Consider the following 19435-nt stretch of genomic DNA (forward strand, 5'->3'; position numbering starts at 1 on the left):
AACGATGTCCATTGGAAGCTTTTGGTTCAATTCTTCCGATCATGTCAATGCCCCACATAGAGAAAGGCCATGGGGAAGATATAACATTGAGAGCATGTGGAGGCACGTGAATCTTGTCAGCATAAATTTGACATTTGTGGCATCTTTTAGCATGTTTGTGGCAGTCATGCTCCATAGTTATCCAGTAATAGCCGGCTCTCAACAGTTTCCTTGACATGGTGTGACCCGAAGCATGGGTCCCAAAGGTACCGTCATGTACATCATGCATCAATTTCTCAGCTTCTTGTTTATCCACGCACCTTAACAAGACCATGTCATAGTTCCTCTTGTATAGGATTTCTCCGTCCAGAAAGAATTTGCTAGCCCATCGTCTCAAGGTCTTTTTATCTCTGTTGGAAGCACCAGGTGGATATTCGCGATTCTGCAAGAATTGCTTGATGTTGTAATACCAAGGCTTTTTATCATTCACAACCTCATCAGCTTGATCTGGCATATTTTCAATAGTAAACACATGAGCGGGTCTATCAAGACGCTGCACTTTGATTACGGGCACATCATTCCAGTGATTGACACGAAACATGGAAGACAAAGTAGCAAGAGCGTCAGCCATCTGATTTTCATCCCGAGGGATATGGTGCAGCTCAACCTTGGTAAAGTATGTCAACAGACGTCTTGCATAGTCACGGTAAGGGATCAGCTTCTCATGATGAGTTTCCCATTCACCTTTTATCTGATTAATAACAAGTGCAGAATCCCCATAGATGTCAAGGTGCTTAATTCTCAGATCAAGGGCTTCTTCAATGCCCAAGATGCATGCTTCATATTCAGCTATGTTGTTTGTGCATTCAAAAGTTATTCGAGCGGTGAAAGGAATGTGGTGCCCCTGTGGAGTTACAATGATGGCCCCAATTCCTTTACCATAAACATTAACAGCACCATCAAACACTAAGCCCCATTTACTATTGGGATCTGGCCCTTCATTGATCAGTGGTTCTTCACAGTCTTTTGCTTTCAGATACATGACCTCTTCATCAGGGAAATCAAACTTAATCGGCTGATAATCATCAAGAGGCTGACAAGCAAGATGCTCAGCAAGGATACTTCCTTTGATTGCTTTCTGAGCTTTGTACACAATATCATATTCAGACAACAACATTTGCCAACGTGCGATCTTTCCAGTAACAGCAGGCTTTTCAAAGATGTACTTGATTGGATCCATTCGAGATATCAACCAAGTTGTATGGTTCACCATATAATGACGCAGGCGTTTGGCAGCCCAAGCTAAAGCACAACATGTCTTTTCAAGCATTGTATACCGAGTCTCACAGTCGGCGAATTTCTTGCTCAGATAGTAGATAGCATGCTCTTTCTTACCAGTCTCATCTTGTTGACCGAGAACACAACCCACTGAGTCATCTAACACTGACAGATACATAATCAAAGGCCTTCCTTCCACTGGTGGGACAAGGATAGGTGGTTCCAACAGGTATTCTTTAATGCTATCAAAAGCTTCCTGACATTCATCATTCCATACAACAGGCTGGTTCCTTCTGAGTAATTTAAAAATTGGACCGCAAGTAGTAGTCATGTGAGATATGAATCTTGAAATATAATTCAGACGTCCGAGGAAACCTCTGACTTGCTTTTCAGTTTGAGGGGCCGGCATCTCTCTGATGGCTCGGACTTTGTCAGGATCAACTTCAATGCCTCTCTGGCTGACAATGAAGCCTAGCAACTTTCCAGATCTTACACCGAATGTACACTTGTTAGGATTCAACCGCAGCTTGTACTTTCTCAGTCTTTCAAACATCTTTTTCAAATACACAACATGCTGCTCCTCATCACTTGACTTCACAATCATATCATCAACGTATACTTCAATCTCTTTGTGAATCATATCATGAAACAGAGTGGTCATACCCCTTTGATAGGTAGCACCAGCGTTTATCAAGCCGAACGGCATCACTTTGTAATAGAACGTTCCCCACGGAGTGATGAAGGACGTCTTTTCTCTATCTTCAGGAGACATTCGTATCTGATTATAACCAGAGAAACCATCCATGAAAGAGAACACTTTGGATTGAGCAGTACTGTCAACAAGCACATCAATATGAGGCAATGGGAAGTTATCTTTTGGACTGGCTTTGTTCAAATCTCTGTAATCAACACACATTCGAACTTTCCCATCTTTCTTTGGTACTGGTACAATGTTGGCAATCCACTCTGGATATTCGGCTGTCATGAGGAAACCCGCATCAATCTGCTTTTGCACCTCAGCCTTGATCTTAAGAGCCATGTCTGGACGAGACCTTCTCAATTTCTGTTTGACAGGAGGACATTCAGGTCTAGTCGGTATCCGATGTTCCACAATCTTGGGATCTAGACCCGGCATATCTTCATAGGACCATGCAAAGACATCTGGATAATCATGAAGAAGTTGAATGATCTTCTTTTTCACTTCTGGCTCAAGTGCAGCACCAATCTTGATCTCTCGCTTGTTCTCTTCAGTACCCAGGTTGATGAGTTCAATCTCTTCCTGGTGAGGCTGAATGGCTCTTCTTTCTTGCTCAAGCAGTCGAGTGATCTCATACGGTATCTCTTCATCATCATCCTCATCTTCAGCTTCATATACAGGGAATTCAAAGTTTGGAGGAACCATAGGGTCACTGTGTTCAACGGGTTTATTATGGTTCAATCTGCATAATATGATTGGGATGATTTTAGAAAAAGTTTTTCATGCAGATTTTTTTGAAATTAATAAGAAAGTACAGATGTTTTGGTTTTTTCTGGCATTACCATTATTTCCAAGAAAAAGGCACTAAAAAGTAAAAGAAACAAAGAGTCGTGAGAAAGACGACAACTTTTATTGATAACGGCAATGCCGAAACAAACATGCCCTTACAATGATATCACTTTCGCCTTAGGCAGAGCGAAAGGATTGTTATTTTGAAAACAAAAAACACGAGCAACACGACACATTACATGGAAGCATGCATGACTAAGGGAACATCAATGGCCTCCCAATTTCTCACAGTGCCTCCTGGTATAACAAATGTAGGCGCGTGACTACTTCCAGCAGCATCTTCAGCAATAGCATTGATAAACCCAGCACTGTAGAAAGTTCCTGTTGAAACACCAGAGGTTGGGGAGAATCCAAGGCCTTCTTTACGCTTGTTTTCCAGGATCTGAATCACTTTGCCCCAGCCAGCAGCTTGCCCTGCTTGAACAGCCTTCTGGGCGTCTTTCAGTGAGGCCATGCTAGCACCAGCCCTTCGGGGATCTGCACCCTCAACAGTCAATCCTTGAAACGACGTCCCTTCAGCGGACCCTGCTTCAACACAAGAGAAAGATGACACTTGGCTGACTAGATATGCTTCCTCACCATGCACAGTGGCAATCTTACCATTCCTCATGAACTTAAGCTTCTGATGCAAAGTAGAAGTGACTGCTCCAGCGTCGTGAATCCACGGCCTTTCGAGGAGACAACTGTAAGAAGCATTGATGTCCATGACTTGGGAAGTAATCTGAAATGTCTCAGGACCAATGGTAATTGGCAAGTCTACTTCCCCAAGAACATCCTTGCGAGATCCGTCGAAAGCTTTAACCAAATAGCTACTTCCCCTCAGAGAAATTCCATGATGACTCAACTGCCTTAGTGTAGATTCAGGCATTATATTCAAGGATGATCCAGTGTCCACCAACACATTGGATATCATGTCAGATCCACAATGTACTGAGATATGTAGAGCCAAGTTGTGGCGTTTCCCTGCTTCGGGGAGCTCATCATCACCAAACCCCAAGTTGTTGCAGGCAGTAATATTGCTCACTATCCCATCAAATTGATCCACAGAGACTTCGTGGTCAACATAAGCTTGCTTAAGTACTTTCATCAACACTTTCCTGTGAGCTTCTGAGCTCATGAGCAGAGACAAGATGGATATCTTTGACGGAGTTTGCAGCAGCTGGTCAACAATTTTATAGTCACTCTTTTTGATAAGCCTCAGAACCTCATCCAGATTAGACTCTTTAATGGGCTGGCCCGAGGGGCTGGCATTCTCTTCCTCAAGGTTAGCCATGTTCCTTCTCTTGTACAATCTTGTTTGATGAACTCTATCTGGTTGATAAACTTTACGAGCACGAGCCACTTTTCAGACTGCGGCGGACAAAACCAGGAGGCAATGAGCACGAGAAGCCATTTGTGACCGATGAATGATGCGTATGATGCATGATATGCAAATGCGAAAAGACTCTTTTTTTGTCGGAAGACTTGTCAAAGTGGTTGTGAACATCACGGAGAAACACGGTTTTATTTGAAAATCTTGAGCAACACTAGAAGTTTAGTTGAAATGGTATCACTTGGTGTTCACATCCGTGATGTTCAAAAGATGACTTGTCCAAGTCCTCCGATAAATGCATGGGAAAAAGTTTATGCATGTATGCATGTATGCATGAATGCATGATTATGTTCAAGTTCGGAGAAAACATGGTGGGTTTGAAGTTCAAAGTCGAGGAGTCATGGGTGGACGCGGTGTCCGGTGAAACTAGGGTTTTAGGATAATAGTAACCGGGTTCTAAGAAGGTTCCCAAGTTGCAACCTCTCCGACGTATCTCATGGTGTCACGAGACAACTCTCGCTCCATGATTATACGTGGAAGGTCTAACTTGAGTGTAGTATCGCGTGACGACTAAAACTCGAGACGACACTCGGTTTAGCCTCCGCACTACGCCCTAGGAAATGGCCATGGATGGGTTTGGTTATCTACGGTCCATAGCGTCATAGAACAATTAGAAGTAAAGTGCCTAAACGCGACAACCCGCGCCGACAACATCACCTCCAAAATGCCTCAGCTATGTGGGATTGATCGCATAATCCAAAACACGGGGCAACCCCCGGAATGAATTGTCGATTATATCCCTCCTAAATCCTAAGTTCACTCAGCCCGGGTGCAGGACTTTTGATATTCTCACCCCACACGTTTGCAAGAAATTAAACATTTATTCACATAGGAAAGCAAGTAAAAAGAAACAAGTAAAAATACAAGCGCAAGCGTGGAAATAAAGACTAGGCGTAACTCTCGAATCTCCCCAGTGAAGTCGCCAGCTGTTTTATCTTGGTTTTCGGGTGTCAAACATTGATTACGTTTGAACCTTTTAAACCGGTGATATCTTATTTTTTCTTGGGAAGGGAAAAAGTAAGCAAAACCCTTGAGAATCGAGGTCCGGGAGTTGTTTTCGCTACGGGAAGGTGTTAGGCACCCATAACGACTATAGTATCCTATAGGAACCGTCTTTAATTTCTACGCGCGCGCTTTATTTTTAAATGCTATTTTGAAAAGTATTTATTAAACCTGAGAGTTTCTAAGTGAAGAATTGGAGGGAGAAGAATGTGTTTGAATTTTTATTTTAGTTGAATTGAAGGAACTTTGTTCCTTGCCTACGTACCCGTTTAAGGGATCAAATCCATCGTAGTTCTCTTCCAAAAATGTTTTTGTTTTTGTTGGTTGATTTTAAGTTTGAAAAGGAAATTTTGAAGAACAAGAGAGAGGCCTCAAGGGCATGATATTAGGAAATTGTGAGGTTGGATTAGTGAATTGCAAAAAGAAGTCAAAGTTTGATTATTTTCATTGAATTTTTGATTAAGAAAATAAAAGGAAAATTCAATGGGGTTTTGACCCCAAGGTTTATTGTGAAAAACGTTTGAGTGAAGTTTGTTCAAGTTTTTTGGGAAAATGATTTTTCTAAGTATAAGGCCTAAACATTCATCTAAACATACAATCCTAAACATACATCTAAACATGGATATTCTAGCTATATAGTGATGTGTGTGCATGTGTCGGTGCTTGTGTCGGTGTACATTATTAGAGTCCCTTGTCCTTTACATCATACCCTAGATACATTCTATGGCCTCTTTGCCAAGAAATTAAAATGACATGAAGTAAAATATTACAAAATTCCTAAGTCTTTACATTCTAATTTTTGCATGAAATTGAAACTTAAAGTGCAAGAAATAAGATGGAGAGGAAGATGAAGTGTGAATGCTTATGAAATGGTGAACAAATTGGTTAGTAATATAAGGCACAAAATGATAGAAGAGATAGGCAAGGAAATTCTACACAAATCAATGAGGATTAGCACTAAAAAGTGTCAAAGACATGCCTAAAATTTACTATGATATGAAAGCAAGATCATGACCTATAATTTTCATATCCTTTGCAAATTTCCAAAGGGTGTTATTTCAGCCTATGACATGAAAATCACAAGGCCACATCAAGCTTCCAAAGTTTTGGCATACTTTAGACCTATTTTTGCACTAATTTTGCACATAGTAATATTCAAACAAATCACAACACAAGAAAGTAACATCATACACTACAAACAGCACCAAATATTTCAGATTAATAACAAATAATGCCCCAAAATTACTCTTCAAGCACCAATTACCATGAGCCAAAATATTGGAATTAAAATGTGCAAAAAGACTTCACAAAATATGATAAAAAACAACACAAATCACTCACAACTTCACATGTATGCTTTCTAACAATTTTCAACATGCAAAAGGTCACAAGAAACAAGTCTTAATCACTCGAAACAAATGTAAAAGAAATCGCAAGGTTTTTACAAGTTTTTCATCAAGACTTTCAACAAAAATTAAAGAAAAAACAATAAACCAAAGTAAAAATAATTCTCCAGTATTTCTTGATCAATCTTGACATGCAACATGTCAAAATTGATCAAAAAGTACAAAGAAAATTATAGGAATTTTTCCAGAATTTTTAAAGGACTTTTTGAACATGCAGGGGTGCAGTTAGCAAAAAATTAACTAAAACGTACAGAAAAGGGGGGTGTAAACAGCATACTGGAAAAAAATGAAGCATTTTGGGCTGCAAGATGGGACCAAGGGAGGTTGGACCGGTTCAGGAACGGGTCGGTTCAACCGAACCGGTCCAACAAGAATAGCATACAAGCAGCAGCGCTGCACTTCTCTTCTCCTTTCATTCATTCTCTTTTTTTTTCACCAAAAACATGTTCATGCTCAAAGTTCCCACAACACATAGATCCAAACATTCAAATTCAGCACTCTTGAAACAAATTCTTGAATGAAAATCACAACAAGGAAAGGGTTGGCATGAAGAACACTTCTTACTTGTTTTTGCTGGTTCTTCTTTCTCCCTTGTTCACGTGACCTTGAACTCAAAAATGGCGGATCCTTTTCTTTCAATCTGAACGGTCTTGGCTTGATGTTGCCGAATTTGATTCACCTGAAGTTACAGTTCTTGAATTTGATCGCTCTTGCTGCTGTTAGGAATCACAATTTCTCTCCTCCATGACCTTGCCGTGATTTGTGCATTGAAACTAGCTTGTTCAGATTTTTGATTGTGTGATTCATTGTTGAAGGTTTGAAGGTTGATTGAAGGTTGTTGATGGATTTGTGAGAAAGTTTTTGAAGCTTTTTGGTTATGGAGGAATGTTATGGATGAAGGAGAGTGATGGTTAGAGATTGAAGGTGGTGGTTTTGTGATGAAATTGTGGTGGTTTGAGGTGGTTAGGGAGGAGGAAAGGTGGTTTGTTAGGGAGGAGGAGTGGTGGAGAAAGGTTGTTGGAGGTTGTTATGGTGGAGAGAGAAAGTGGTTATGGTGGTGAAGGAAAATAGACACGTGAGAAAAGAAAAGAGGGAAAGAAAAATGGACTTTGTTATTTTTGTGACTTTTTTGTGAATTTTGGAAAATGATTGAATGTGAGACTTTGACTTGGACCTTTGACTTATATAGGGGATAAAAAGAATGCTTGGACCAATTGGAGTGGGACATGTGGCACTTGGATCTAACAAACTTTTAAAGACCAATAACATTTGGACACATGGCACTTGGACTCTAACAAACTAAAAAGGATTAAAATGTAAATAACAAAAGTGCGCGGACTAAAACGAAAATTAAAACTAAAATTGAATTGAAAAAGTAAATTGAAAATTAACGTAAAACGAGACGATTAAAAACAACAAAGCAGATTAAAACGAAACAAAAATATTATGTGAAATGACCAAAACGCCCCTAGGGCTTAAATCGACTAAAAACGACTCAAATGCAATTTTAAAAGGATTTTTTAACAAGGGATTAAAGCAAGAGTTTATACAGGCGAATTAAAAGACTCAGAGACAATTTTTAGAATTTTAAACAGGGTTTTAACACATGAAAAGACTAAAATGCCCCTAGGGGCAAAACTGACTCAAAATGACTTCAAATGCAATTTTAAAATGGATTTTGACATAGAATTGAAATGAAAACTTATTCACACTATTTGACAAGACTCAAACAAATTTTTAAAAGACTGAAAGAAATTTTATCACATGAAATGACTAAAATGCCCCTAGGGGCTAAACTGACTAAAAAAAATGACTCAACTGATGTTTTCTGAAATGAATTTTGACATGAGGTTGAAACAAGGACTTATACAAACCAATTTAAAAGACCTAAACAATTTTCAAAGATTAAAATGAGTTGAATGCAGGAAATGACTAAAATACCCTTTTTCATGAATTTTGAAATAAAATGCAGAGAAAGATGCAATTGATCAGAGACATATCAGATGACTTATAATGCAAGAAAAGAAGAATTGGACAAGTATTTTTAGGTCCAAAATTAGGGTATAACAGACGTGGCAGAATCTTAATGGTGAAGGAAACAGAACTCGCCATGGCGAGTAAGGCTGCTCGCGAGGCGAGCTCAAGCATAGTGGGAATTCTATAAATAACCCACTTGCTATTCTTTGTAAATATCTTAGGAAATATCTAGGTTTTTAGCTTTTCTTAGTTCTTCATTTGTAAGATATTTTATAGAGAGAAATAGGGTAGTTCTATATAGAGTGAGAGTGGTTTTGGAAGTTGGATTTTTATTCCTTTGTTGAGACATCACAAGTGTAATGGTTCCTTCCTTTTCAATCCATCCTTGCAAGGCTTCCATGATGATGTGTAGCTAAATACCCTTTGTTGGGATGAGAGGTACTTGATCCTTGCTAAACATGTAATCTTTTGATCTTGCAATATATGGTTCTAGCAATTTATATTCAATATTGTTGTTATTCTTGTGTTAATGCTTTCAATAAGATTCAAGATGCTTTGGACACAAACTCTTGAATCTAGAGCTAGAGTAGCAATATATCTTAGGTTAACTTACTTGACATCTTTGTTAATCTTGTGATAATCACCATAATCAAGAGTTAAATGCTTTCGGATACTTAATCAGACTGGACACGGTCGATGAGGTTATTTGATCGACTTTGTTATCGTTTAAGGGATTTGGACACGAATGTTTAAACGATACCTTAGAGTTAATTATATCGCTTTGGACACGAAGGATAGTTTAGAATTGATTGTGATAATGTTGTTTATAAAGCTAGAATGCGTATGGATCATTAGGTTATGTGCGACGCTTGGTTAAGGAACTTTACTCCTAACAAGTTTCAATCCTTATTTATCTCAACTTTTACTTTTCGCAATTAGTTTAGCTAGTTACAATTCAAACAAACAAGTACTCTTAATACTTGGAATGATAATTGATGTTAAACTGTCATTGATAACGCACTATTCCCTGTGGAGACGATACACGAATACTTATCTTGTTTGATACAAAACTAACTTCATCAAAATGGCGCCGTTGCCGGGGAATGGTGGTTAGTTATCATAGATAGAACGATTGATTTATCATTTTAAGCATTCGTACATAATCCGTAAATAGTTTTCATTTCTTGATAGTTGTTTGTACTAACCCCTTGTTGATAAACAAAGAAAAGTTTCTTGTTAGTTGTTTCCGTTTTAGGATCATCACCTAGCCAAAATCATGGCTGATCATGGTTATAGCAACTTCTATACTCCACCCGAGTATGAATCCTATCAACAATATCAGCAACATTCTTATGAAGATGAAAGATATTCGGTGATAGAAAATACTTTGAATGTCTTCATGCAACAATCCATGATAAACATGCAAGATACCAACCAAAGATTGAAGACTTTATCACTTCAAATTGGGTTGATTCAAGCACAAATCATGGATAACCAAGCCAACAATCAATCCACTCTTGGAGAACAAGAAAATAATCCAAATATGTTTGAGAGAGTCGGAGAGATTGTTGAAGAAGTTGTGGTTCAAAATGAGGAAGTTACAACATTAGAATGTGGTGCATCACATGAAATAGAACTTCCTCAAGAAAGGTCACTAAATGAAGATGCCAAAATTGTTGATATAGGAGAAGTAATGGTGGTTGAGAAAAAGGAACGGTTACTAATCAAGGAGGATTTAATGGAAACAAGAGGGAAGAAGATGAACAAGGTAGAAATCGATCGGGTAATTGATGAAATTCGTACCTTGTTCAATAAACCAAAGCTAGGGAGGTCATGGACTCCAAGTTTGTTGTTCCTAAAGTTCATGGAATTCCTACCAAAACGTAGGGTTTCGAAAGATGATGTGCTTTCCGTTTCATTTTGGCCGCCCTAACCAAAAAGGCGTCGAGCTAACGACGTTAAACAAGCGCTAGTTGGGAGGCAACCCAACTTTGTAAGTCTATTTATTGTTTTAAGGCATATTAGGTATTAGGGTCATGTGCATGCATCAAAGCAACCAAAGCAGGAGCCAAAAAGAAATCAAAAAACAAAAATTTTCATTACTCGCGAGGCGAGTCAATCTGCTCGCCACTGCGAGCAAGCTGGTAGTCAACATGGTCAAAGACCAATTAACTCGCCACTGCGAGTAATGTTTCTCGCGAGGCGAGTAGACTCAGTTGGGAAGTTACGTATCCCAAGACCACTAACTCACATTAACTCCCCCATTATTTTCCTTAACCACCCATTATCACCTTTCCCTTATCATTTTCGTTTTTACACTCTCTCTCTTCAAAAACTTCTCTATTCTCTTCTCCCAAAAACAACAACTCTAACCCTAAAACAAATCACTCTCAATAACAAAAATCAATTGCCATCCAATTCAAGCTTCAAGTTAGGAATTCATCTCTGTACATTTCTGCATTTCTAATTAACAGGTTTGTGTTGTGATCCCAGGGCTTTGTCTTCATTTTTTTAAAAAACAAATTCATGAAACCCTAGGATAGTGGATTAGGTAATTTCTGATTATTGTTCTAATCTGATGCCCAAATGATTGAGATGAGACCAAATCATGCAGAGATTCATTTTCTTTTCCATTTGCATCCACAATTTTGGGATTACCCTTTTGTTTAAAAATTTTTTTTCATAAAATTAGGGTTTGTGGATCAAATTCGAATTTCAAGCTTAGCACATGATTTAACTCATCTCTTTGGCACTACAAGGGGCGCAATTGCTTTATTTAGGGTTAGGATACCTTTTAAACTGAACCACTGTTGTAAAATTTCGATTTTGGCCAAATTCTGGGTTACTCGCCGTGGCGAGCTTCATCACTCGCGAGGCGAGTGTTCATCCTGAACCCAGATTTTTATCTGTTTGCTCGCCACTGCGAGTAGAGCTGCTCGCGAGGCGAGTAGCTTCAGAACCTGAAATTTTTTTATTCTGGTTTCCATATTTAGTGATGCCAGTTATGCTGATTTGTTTCCATACTGATATTTAACTGTTATATTGTATTGTGTATGGATTTCCTGGCTGTTTTGCAGGTATGGCTCCTAAGAATCCTCAAAAGAGAAAGAAGGGTGAAACCTCTGCACCCCAACCCTCTAGAAACCAAAGCTTTGACTCAACCAGATTTAAAACCCGTTACCATCAGGATAGGTACGTCGAGTTACTCGACCAAAACATGTGGGCTGAGAGAGTGTTTAACATAAGTCCTAACGGACCTTACGGGGAAATTGCTAAACTTTTAAAAGACCAAGAGTGGGATAGACTGTGCAACCCCATCACCAACTTAAATGTTGAACTTGTGCGTGAGTTTTACGCCAATGCTCTTCCAGAAAACCCCCTCACTGATATCTTCCCATATGAGACTGTTGTTCGGGGTCGCACCATTAAATTTGATAGGGCAGCCATCAACAAATACCTTGGCAATCCCTTCCAACTACCCCGTGACCATGAGTATGATGAATTCCACACTAAGAGAAACTTGGGGCACTTTAAGGTTGATGAAACTCATGAAGAAATCAAACGATTTCTTTTGCTTGAGGGTTTCAACTATGACAAGAGTGAAGCCGGGAGAGAGCATCGCTGCCAATAAAAAATTCATGACTAACCCAGCCAAAATCATCCAGAAATTTATCCTCTATAATGTCATGCCTAGTAGCCACATGTCTGATTGTGTTGTGGAAGTGTGCCCCCTCATTTACTATATCCTTAATGGCAAACCAGTGGACATAGCTCGAACCATTGCTTGGGAGTTGAGGAAAGTCACTTTACAAGGGAAGGGTGAGCCACCAGCCCGCCTATTCTTCCCCGGTCTCATCATGGGACTCATTAAGGATACCGGTATGAAGCTTCCTTCGGCCGTTCATGAGAAAATTCGCAACCCTATCAATGATATTTTCATCACCCGTTTCATCATGGGTGAATCTAAGAAAGATAAAGGTAAGGGTAAGCAAGCTTCATCTTCTCAGGCACCTCCTCCACAGGAAGAACCCATGCCATTCCAACCCACTGCTGCCTTTGATTTTGCTAGCTACGTTCAGTGGCAGCATCAAAGCAATATGCACACTTGGAATATGCTGACAGCTCAAAACCGTGCAAACACCTACTTCCAACAATCTCAGTATGTCATGCAGCAGCAAGTAGGCTACCCACAGGAGGTGATGGATCAGTTCATGACACCACAGGCTTTTCAGACCTATGTTAATTGGCCTGAGGGCATGCCAGGTCCATATGGAGGGGTTGGAGACTTTGCAATCATGAGGATACAAACTTGGGAGAAGATGTAGGTGATGATGATGATGATCGAGATGATCCGGCAAATGTACCGAGTGCTACATCAACTCACGATGGCTCGGATGATGACATGCAATCTTGAGGAGGAGGAAAAGACTTGAAAGCTGGTTCTTCAAAGAGTTATTTTATCAAGCTTTCAGTCATTTCTTGTTGTCTTCCTTATATTTCATTTGCTTTCTCATATGATACTTTTTGAACAATGTTACTCCTTTTTGTGTTTTGACTTGGCACTATTGACTCAGTATATTTTTGTATTGGTACAATTAATTTAATTAGTATTGTCATGTTCGTATTTATATTAGTATTATTTATTTTCGTATTATGTTAGTTAAATTCATGTTTAGCACCTTTTGTAAGATCAAGTACCCTTTGTGGTTTTAATAGCCAAAGTTTAAATTTTAAATTCTCAGATGATTGATTTTGATTCATAGTTGTGATTAAAGCGCAAAGCCAAGGTACAAGTTTCCAGTTTTTCTAGGTTTTTACTCGAATATGGAACGAGTACTTAGTACAAATTTCATTTCATTTAGTTCTTTACAATAATATATTTGTTTGTGAACCACTTAGTTCTAGCTAAAAGTGAGGAAACCTCAAATGTTTGTACATATGCAAGGAGACCGGAATTTATTGTTTAACTCGATTGTGTTATTTTAAATCCAATAATTGTTTTAAATTGTGTAAAGGCATGGAAGTGATCAAGGCACATTTTTGTTAATGAGTGAAACTTACTTGACCACAAATAGCCTACCTTGTGAGAAGAGCGAGTACTTGCTAACCCACTTGAGCCAAATGAATCGGAGTCATCAATTATGAACTGTCAATTCATAAGCACAATGTTTGATGAAGTTGCCTTTAAATTTTTCAAAATTCAGTTCATTCTTGACGCACTTTAGGACTCTGATATGTTTTTAATTGTTGAACCCTAAAATTTCATTGTTTATTTGTCTCTTTTGCCTTAGAGTAGAGGAACATTCAAATAGGGTATTTGTTGATTCAAGTTGGGGAGAGAAGGTAGATGTAAATCTTATGTCAAGTACTATGGTGTAATTTTATATTTGATCAAGACAACATGTTGTTGTAAATACAAAAGAAAAGAAAAACAATGTGTACATGAAAAGAAAAAGAAAAAGAGAAAAAGAAAGAAAAATCCAAAAAGAAAATAAGTTGTCAAGATCAAAGTTTGTCATGATTAAGCACCAAGGGTTTGTAATGATTGGTAGGAAAGATTGTGAATTTTAATGGTTGATACAAGGAATGTTCCTCTTTGATAGGCTTTTTGATTTCAATTGCCCCACATATGACATTTCTTTTGTAGCCAAGCCAAGTTATAACCCTCAAAGACCTTTTGATCCATGTTTTTATGCCTTTTGAAACGATATTTGGATGGACACATAACTTGATTGGAATGTTAACTTGATTTCCGGATGTGTGTTCATAACCCTCATTTATATGTTTTTCAATTGTTTATCTACTTGCAAAGAAGTGTGTTAGGTGTGGTTCGTAAATAATTGTATTATTGTCTTGAAATATTTGACATGAACTTTTTACTTAGGACTCATCCCATGTTGGTAGTAGAATTTTAGATTAGTTGGAAACTTAGACTTGCCAGCGCATTCACTTTTAAATCATTCATCTGAAGATGTTTTCAAAACCTTTTGTACTTGTGTCTTGTTCTATTAACTTGTTTGATTTTCAATCTTTTGTTTGAGGACAAACAAAGAGTTAAGTTGGGGAGAGTTTGATAAGTGTTAGGAAGTGATATTTTCATGTTATATTTTAAGCACTTTTGTTACTTGTTTTGCAAGTAATTTAGGGAAAAGCCGAGATAAAAGTGATAATTGCCTTATTACGCTTTAATTGCCTTACTTTACCCAATTGTGCAGGATTTGACCTCAAGACACTAAGCAAGTATGAAAAAGCCAAGAAAAGTGCAAAAGGGCCGCAGGTACCCCATTGCTCGCGAGGCGAGCACAACAGCTCGCAGTGGCGAGCATCAAAAACAAAGCAAAAAGCCGTGAGCACCCTCTTGCTCGCGAGGCGAGCAGAGCTACTCGCCGTTGCGAGTAAGGGCGGTTTGACCCTCCCAGGGTGACGTGGCAGAATCTTAATGGTGAAGGAAACAGAACTCGCCATGGCGAGTAAGGCTGCTCGCGAGGCGAGCTCAAGCATAGTGGGAATTCTATAAATAACCCACTTGCTATTCTTTGTAAATATCTTAGGAAATATCTAGGTTTTTAGCTTTTCTTAGTTCTTCATTTGTAAGATATTTTATAGAGAGAAATAGGGTAGTTCTATATAGAGTGAGAGTGGTTTTGGAAGTTGGATTTTTATTCCTTTGTTGAGACATCACAAGTGTAATGGTTCCTTCCTTTTCAATCCATCCTTGCAATTCTTCCATGATGATGTGTAGCTAAATACCCTTTGTTGGGATGAGAGGTACTTGATCCTTGCTAAACATGTAATCTTTTGATCTTGCAATATATGGTTCTAGCAATTTATATTCAATATTGTTGTTATTCTTGTGTTAATGCTTTCAATAAGATTCAAGATGCTTTGGACACAAACTCTTGAATCTAGAGCTAGAGTAGCAATATATCTTAGGTTAACTTACTTGACATCTTTGTTAATCTTGTGATAATCACCATAATCAAGAGTTAAATGCTTTCGGATACTTAATCAGACTGGACACGGTCGATTAGGTTATTTGATCGACTTTGTTATCGTTTAAGGGATTTGGACACGAATGTTTAAACGAAACCTTAGAGTTAATTATATCGCTTTGGACGCGAAGGATAGTTTAGAATTGATTGTGATAATGTTGTTTATAAAGCTAGAATGCGTATGGATCATTAGGTTATGTGCGACGCTTGGTTAAGGAACTCTACTCCTAACAAGTTTCAATCCTTATTTATCTCAACTTTTACTTTTCGCAATTAGTTTAGCTAGTTACAATTCAAACAAACAAGTACTCTTAATACTTGGAATGATAATTGATGTTAAACTGTCATTGATAACGCACTATTCCCTGTGGAGACGATACACGAATACTTATCTTGTTTGATGCAAAACTACTTCATCAGCCCTATCTAATCCTAGCCCTCATATTATAGATGATGTATCCTCATGTATTTAACACATTTTAGCTAATGAAATGCAATGAATTTCCTCCTTAAAAAAATATTATTTATATTTATTAATATATGCCGATTTGTTTGTTCAAAAGTCAATTTTGATAATTCAAAAACTTTTTTTTTTTCTTTTTACAATTTATGACGGAATGAGTATATTAATAATTTTTTTTTGTTAGTTTAGGCGAAGCGACATACAAACATAACACTATTAAATAACAATATTCGAATTCAAACTTAAAGAATCGGCGTTCCCATGTCGTAGAAATTGCCAAAGCAACCAAACATCGATGGAAAAAATCATCTTAATATTATCTATTCTAAAAAAGAACAGATTAGCCCAAAAACTCTCATGGAACAACATGTTATTGTTTACTCTACTAGAAAAGGCGTTTATGGGGCGGTGCCGGTTTTCCCCAAAATAGCATACAACCCAAAATAGTATGCCTCTTGTCCCCTCCAATAAACAAATTCGTTTCAAAATATCCAATAAAATTTATTTTGGCTCATGAAAATAGTTAGGTTCTTGACAAAATAAATAAATAAATAAATAAATAGTTAGGTTCTTTTTTTTTCCATGTCCTTAAACTATTTAGAAATTTCTAAATAAGTCTTTAAAATAAAATAAAAAATTATAATCATATATATCTCTAAACTAATGTATTTTTTATATCCTTCATTTCTATTAGTCAACCATTAGTCAAACTATAGTGAAAAGATCTAATTAAAAAATACATATTATAGTTTGCGAATCTCTTTACAACATTTTTGGTCTAGGAATAAATAATAAAATTATCCAAATAGTTTAAGGACTAAAATATACTCTCTCTCACACACATACCCACACACACGCGCGCGCGAGCGCACACAAGAGAGAGATATATTGACTCCAAGAATAACTCTAAAGAGTTACTCCATATCATCACCCTCTATTTTATCTAAATTTAATGGACTAGATTTAAGTCTTATAATAATCATGTGATCTCATCTACTTAATTATTCACACAATATTAATTACGATTGTTTTTTAATGAAAACTCCCTCCGTTTCAAAATACATGTCCAATTTTTGCAATGTGTATTATTCACTTGACTTACTTTGACCATACTTTTTAACTAATGTATAAATACAAATATTAACATTTAAGATGTTGTTTGATTTGTCTCGACAAATATTTTCAAAATATTAAATTTTTATAATTTTTTACTTTAGATAATTAAAGATATTAACAGTCAAAATTGTGCATTGACATATGTGAAGTGGTTGACTTGGACATGTATTTTGAAACAGAGGAAGTATTAATTACCATTATGATTTCCTTATTTTGACTCAATAAATATTAATAATCATCCCCTAAGGAAACATATTAATAGGTGAGGAGATTTTTGGTTCAACTTCCCCCTTTTTCAATGCCGAACTTACGATACTCTACTGTTACCGGCAATTCACAAATTACATCATGTCTAAAAACATCTTTCAACAAACAAAAAAAAAAACATTTCTAACAAAATTAAATATATGGCTATTCAACTTCATAATTGAAATATACAATCGTCTAACTCAAATTTTAAAATCCAGCATTTCTAAAAAGGATGTATGTATAATCCAAAAAAAAAGATGTATGGATAATCGAAAAAAAAAAACTATGGAAGCATCAGCTCCTTCTAAATAATAAGGGGTATTAGGGAAAATATATGTAATTTAAATTGTGAATCGTGAAATAGTTGCAGGGTTTTTTTTTTTCTTAAAAAAAAGAAAAATTCTATGAACAAGTCAAAGAGGAGAGGAGTTTGTAAAAAATAATTAGAGATTATACTTTCTTTACCAATAATTAATTGTGTTTATAAAAAGGAAGATTAAGTCTCCCTAAAAAAAAAAAAGGAAGATTAAGTCAAAAGAAGAAAACCATAATTAATATTGTGATAATTGCTAAGGTAAATGAGGTCACATGATTGGTAATAAGAATTAAATCTAATCCATTAAATTTTGATAAAATGGATGGTGAGGATGTGGAGTAACTCTTTAAAGTTACTCTTGGTCAATATATCCCTCCCCATATATATATATATATATATATATATATATATATATATATATATATATATATATGGGTTTTGCTAGAAGACACCTTTTGTGAAGGTGTCTTTTAGCAAGTTACTCTATGAGCATTTGCGAAAAGACACCAACTTACTTTTATGAAGGTGTCTTTTAGCAAAGTTATAACTAAAAAGTGAAAATCACACCTTGAGGTGTGACTTGCTAAAAGACACCACCAAAGGGTGGCTTGTAGCAAGACCCTATATATATATATATATATATATATATATATATATATATATATATATATATATATATATATATATATATATATATATATATGTTATGTAATGAAATTCATATATAAATTATACCTTGTAGGGGTAAGAAATTCTGCATTAGTAAATAAATACAAAACATCTAATAAATTTCATTCGAGGCCAAAGGTGATGAGTAGAAAAATAACCTTGGAAATTAAAATAGGGTTATGCTAACCGGTGCCCTTAGAGCAATGGTTAAGGAAACCCAAAAAAGAAAGTTTTAAGTTGAAAATACCACTTTTTAAACTTTTGAGGAGTTGAATGCACAAGTTCCAATGCAAAATTACTATATTTGTTTCCTTAACCATTGCCCTGAGGGCACTGGTTAGCATTATCCATTAAAATAACATGGTCATAAATAACAGATAATTAAACAGGAGTTATATTATATTACAGACCCAATAAATCTTAAATTGTCAGCTGATAGTGAAATCAGATAAGTATAGAAATATAAATCCAACATCTAGCCGGCCCTAGTTTTTTAGTGAGAGAAACTCCAACTTCTCTCTAAACTTTCTTTCTACATCGTTCATCGAGGAGGGGTGGTTTTAGGTCATTTTTTGACCTAAAATCACCCCTCTACATCTTTTTTCCGCTTTTCTTTCAATTTAAATAAGTGATTTTCACATATATCGAGTTTTTGATTTTGTGTTTTTTGTGATTTCGTCGTCTAAGTGCGGCGTTGTGTTGTTCGCCGCCTTGTGCGGCGTTTGATTTCGTGTCTTGTCGCGGTGTTCATTTAGTTCATATTGAAGATCGACATCAGTCAATTATGATTTGGGCGTCAATGTTGCAGATTCGAAAACATGGGTATTTCGATGACTTAGGTTTTATCATATTATTTGTAGGCATTTTGCCGTTGTATGCTATTAACTTGGGTGTTGTGAGTTTGTTCGCAGATTCATCCTTTACGTTTTTAGTGATGTTTGTATTTGATGTACTCTATCGATTTGAATGAATGAATATCGTTTTGTTTTTGTAAAAAAAAAAAAATATAAATCCAAACCATTACAGACCAAATAATTAAAATAAGTTTAACCGAGCTGGTTAACATAAAC

The sequence above is a fragment of the Medicago sativa genome, chromosome 4 (genome assembly GCF_051527215.1).
Source record: "Medicago sativa cultivar Bolivia chromosome 4, Bolivia_mono, whole genome shotgun sequence".
NCBI lineage: Eukaryota > Viridiplantae > Streptophyta > Magnoliopsida > Fabales > Fabaceae > Medicago > Medicago sativa.